This window comes from Gavialis gangeticus, unplaced genomic scaffold (assembly GCF_001723915.1).
Source record: "Gavialis gangeticus isolate Ggan-Ray unplaced genomic scaffold, GavGan_comp1, whole genome shotgun sequence".
Lineage (NCBI taxonomy): Eukaryota > Metazoa > Chordata > Crocodylia > Gavialidae > Gavialis > Gavialis gangeticus.
Genome location: NW_017729032.1, coordinates 125,753,546 through 125,758,596, shown reverse-complemented (window position 1 = coordinate 125,758,596; position 5,051 = coordinate 125,753,546).

Here is a 5,051-nt window from a genome sequence, read left to right as displayed (position 1 = left end):
CCCTTCCGACCCTAGAAACTATGAAACTATGAAATCAAGTGATTGGTTGGAAATCTGTGTGGTGGTACTCTGATAGGGAGTGACCAGGTATGTGTATGTAGAATGAGGGCTTCCTGGATCCCTGCCTCTGGGTTCCTGGGAGATGGGTGCTCCAAAGCTGCCAGAGCTTTTGTGACTTTTAAAGAGAACTTTTCCCTAAGCCACTCATCAATGGACTTCAATTTCTGGAATTTGACCAGGGTTTGGTAAATCCCAGGCTGATTGGGGGGTGGAGGCTCTATGAGAGGCACTACCCAAATGACTACTGCCACCACTGGAAGGAAACTGACCAACCCCCTGAACTCCCAAGCACACAGAAGCAGATGCCCAGGCCCCCTGCTTCCCCCCCACCTGACACCTAGTTATCTCCCACCCCAAATAAGTTTAAGGTGCATAGACCCCTGGTTAATTGCCACCAACTGAAGGAAACTAACCAGTTCTTTAAAAGCAGCAGAGAGCTGACCAAAGAGCCCACAGCCAAGGATACTAAGGCCAGGTTGGGACAATAGAGTTTGGGCTGTGTACAAGAGCAGCTGGTTGGTGAACAGGAGTTGGGGGGGGGGTGAGGAGCAGTGCATTGTGGGATGCCTGGAGGACTAACCACACACTGGTCATAGAAAATTTGGTGTCCACACATAACACTAAGCTTCTTCACAGAGAATTATTTCAAAATAATACCTGATCATCCAGGTATAAACTTGAAACAGCTTAGAAGGTTTAAAATGTTCTAAATTGGCTTGTATGCTTTAAACTGCATTGAACCTGGTCTAAGTATCATGTATGTTTTCACCCTAAACCTAGTGGGGGAGCACTGTAGGGTAGAAAAGGCTTGGCATTATGAGCGAGGAAACTGTTCATTTGATTCCTGCTGTGTCAGGAAGTGGGGCTTTGTGCACACTTATAAATAAACAAACAATTATAGAATCATAGAAAATTAGGGCTGGAAGAAAGCTCAGGAGGTCATCTACTCCTATCCCTTGCTTAGAGCAGAATCATCTACAATTATATCATCCCAGACAAGACTTTGTCTACCTGGGTCCGAAAAACTGCCAAGGATGGAGATTTCACAAACCTCTCTGGGTAGCCTGTTCCGATACTTTACTGCCCTCCTAGTGAGAAAGTTTTTCCTAATATCTAACCTAAACATCCCTTGCTGCAACTTGAAACCACTGCTCCTTGTTCTGTTGTCTGCCACCACTGAGAAGAATCTAGTTCCATTGTCTTTTGAACCACCATTCAGGTAGTTGAAGGATGCCACTAAATCCCCTCCCAGTCTTCTCTTCTCTAGACTAAATAAGCCCAGTTCCCTCAGCCTCCCTCAGAAGTCACATGCCTCAGCCTCCTAACCATTTTCATTGCTCTCCACTGGCCTCTGTCCAATTTGTGTACATCCTTTCTGTAGTGGGGGGCCCAAAACTGGACACAGGACTCCAGATTTGGCCTCACTAGCGCCGAATAGAGGGGCATAATCAGTTCCCTTAATCTGCTGGCAACACTCCTACCTGTGTAGCCCAGTATGCCATTAGCCTTCTTTGCAACAAGGGACACACTGTTGTCTCATCTTCAGTTTATTGTCCACTGTAACCCCCAGGTCCTTTTCTGCAGACCTGGTGTTTAACCATTCAGTCCTGTACCAGTGCATGGGGTTGTTCTGCCCTAAGTGCAGGGCTTTGCACTTGTCCTTATTGAACTTCACGAACTTTCTTTTGGTCCAGTCCTCCAGGTGTCTCTGAGTCCTAGCCCTACCCTCCAGCATATCTACTACTTCCCCCACAGCTTGGTGCCATCCAGTTGCATCAGAGATCCCTGACACCACCACCTATTTAATTAGAATAACCTGGAAACCCCCAAATTTTAGCTACCTGCTATTTTTGTCTCTAAAATGATTAATTTAGTACAAGTTGTGTGTGTAGACAAGGTTTTGGTGGTGCATAGGAATATGTTGTGACAACTTACAATTACTTTTATTTCCTGAATAGCTTGGAAAACACACTAATGGCTAAATATTTTTAAGCTATATGTTCAGTAAAAATACTTAATTATCAGGCACAAAGTTTTATTTGTGCTAATAATCAGCATGAACATACAGGGAATTTTGCTAATAAATGCCATCTCACATATGCTAACTACTCTGAACAAGATAAACAGACGTGTGATAAGGAAACTTTTTGCAACTGTATGAAATCTATTGCTTAGAGCCCCACAAAATACATTACATGGACTCTATACTCTGGCAGTCATGCCAGTGCAGTTGATATGCTCTTTATCAAGGTGTTGATGCTATAGCGTTTACTGAACACACACACACGCACACACACGCACACACACACACACACAACCCCCAATGTAGAACTAATGTGAAAAATTATCATATGTTTAAATATCCCCAAAATTCTATTATATATGCCACATTATGTTAATATTTTCTAATGCCTTTTTTAATTACTTCTCTTTTCCACCATTTAGCTGTACATTCAAACAGCTTAATTTAAAATATCATTTTTTTTACTTCTTTCAAACTCTACTTGTTGTATTTCAGTAGCTATAATTGCTTTAATTGCTTATACTGCTATTTTTATAATGAATTATTTAGCCATTAAAATAAAGTTAATCTTGTTATGATTTACTTTTCATAATATTTTTATCAGTCGTTATTGTTCTGGAATTAACCATCTATTTTAAATTTCCTATTGCTTAGCATAAATATATTTGACCCATTGGTCTCATGATTTTAAAACTTAAATTTGTTATAAGAAAAATGCTTATGTAAGGTCTGTGGTATGTCTGGCATGTTTGAAAAGAGGTAATGAAAGAATGAATGATGTATGTATGTGACAACATGAAGGAAAACAGTCTTATTGCAGCAGGTTAAAATAGACTTCTGTGGTTTAACAGTTAAAGGTTGCAGTGATGTCGAGTCAGCAGTTAAGGATTACCAAATACTAAATTGTGCCTTCACCCTGATGGCTGAAGACTACAAACAACACCCCCCCCAAAAAAAAGATTGCAGATCACAAGGCCAGAAGATCACATCCTACCAATCTCAGCCTGCCAACGGAACAAGGAGGATGACCTTCATGTCTGACTCAGTGAAATCCATAGCCATGTATGGACAACTATTGCTATAAAGAATGAACACAAAGAAAAGGCTTTGGGTCTGTCCACCTGCAAGAACGAGTTTTGGGCATGTCCAACAAGACCTGACTCCATCCCTCATGGTTGGTCTGGCTGGCCATCAGACTGACCTGAGAAATGTTAGAACTTGGTAACATCTTAACCTCTGCAGGACTCTCTAACTATCTGTGTGTGTGTTTGTTTCTTTTGTATGAATGAATGAATATGTATGGGAATGAGTGAAGCAGATAACCTTACTGTTCTTTATTCTTTTCATGTTGCATGTTTTATGTTCCAATAAATGCAGCGTTGTGCCTTATCCCCGATAAGATTCCTGCTTGTTTTTAATTCACACCGTATGCCCTGTGCAGACAACATGTTGTGATATGGAGGAAACAGGCAAATTATTGGTTCTAAAGTATAAAAAAAAAGCAGCTTAATGCAAGTGCAAAAGGCTTAGCTCTAAGCAATTAAAGTTAGGTTAAACTGAAAGCAAAAAATTGCAAACAGTTTTGGTCTTTGGCTGTATATGTTTCCTGATGAAGCACCTTATTATTGATGGGATCTTAAATTCTTCAAAAGAGAGGTTTGTAATAGAAATATTACTATAAACTACAACTGTGGGTGGAATAAAAGACTTCATGATAGGCATGCTGGAAGAAACATTAGGAGTAAGTGTTTAAAAATGAAGTCGTGTTCAGGAAGTTCAGAAACATGTATTGCTACACAACTAAAATTAAGCTTTTCCTTTTATTTCTGGGAGAAAGCCACAAAGCATTTTCAGTGTTGTATTTTCTGTTTATTCAGTATTTTCAAGGTAATCCATTTTTAGGATAGACACTGAAACATTTTTCTCTCTGTATATGGGGGAGGAGTAGTAATTTGCACTATTACTGTAAATGAAGGCAGCTAAGACTGCTTCCCTATATGCCTTGTGGCCCATAAGAGCTGCCCTAATCAATTATTCCAGGATTGATGTATTTGGAAGTGCTTTTTTTAACCACATTTTAGTGAACTTGTTGAAAATTAGCTTGCAGGATGCTTCTGGTTTTGCCTGTAGGCTTTCAACCTTCACTGCATATTTCTGTCCTTTCTGTCACTGTGGGGACTGTCAAATGTTAGAGAACTCTAGGTGATATCATTAACACTAAATCTACAAAGTGTATTGGCTGCATTTTTTCACCCAAACTTGAGATGGCATTTGTTGAAGCTCTGTGGCAATGGGAGGCAGCAAATGTGAGAAAAACTTGGCTGTCAGGTAGAAGCTGTCAGACTAGGTGGTAAAGTAATGGAACCTTTTGACAAAAGTTCTAACAAAAGGCTGGTTATAACTATCATCATCCTGTAACTTGTTAGACCTACTGCCATTGCTGCATGAAGAGGCTGCAAACTGTACTGTGCCTTCTTCAGCCACTGTGATTGCCTGTTGGGCCCAGAATATTTCCTTGTAAGTGCTTACAGAAAAGGCTGCTATTGCCCACAATAAACGTGAAGAAATAAATGTGAGGAAGAGATCCTATACAAAACATTTTACGGGGTATGTTCATGTCAGACACATTATGAACTTTATCTTGTACGAGCTCTTTTCATGTGTGGAACATCTGGATGTACCAACTCAGAAAGCTGCCCTGTCTGAGAAAAGGTGTTTGACTCATCACTAAAGAACTAACCCTGTGAGCCATCAAGACAGCAGTTTTGGAGCACTGACTTTGGCTCTCTCACCTACTGGTCTACTCCTTGAAACAGTATTTTCTACGCAGGCCCTCCAGATCCTCAGCTATGCCTGGTGAGGATATAACTTGTCAGTTTGAACGTGTGGCACAGAGATGATATTACCTTCTCATACATCATTTCTCATATATAGGTACAGGAACCTCCAAATATCTGTAACCCAGGTG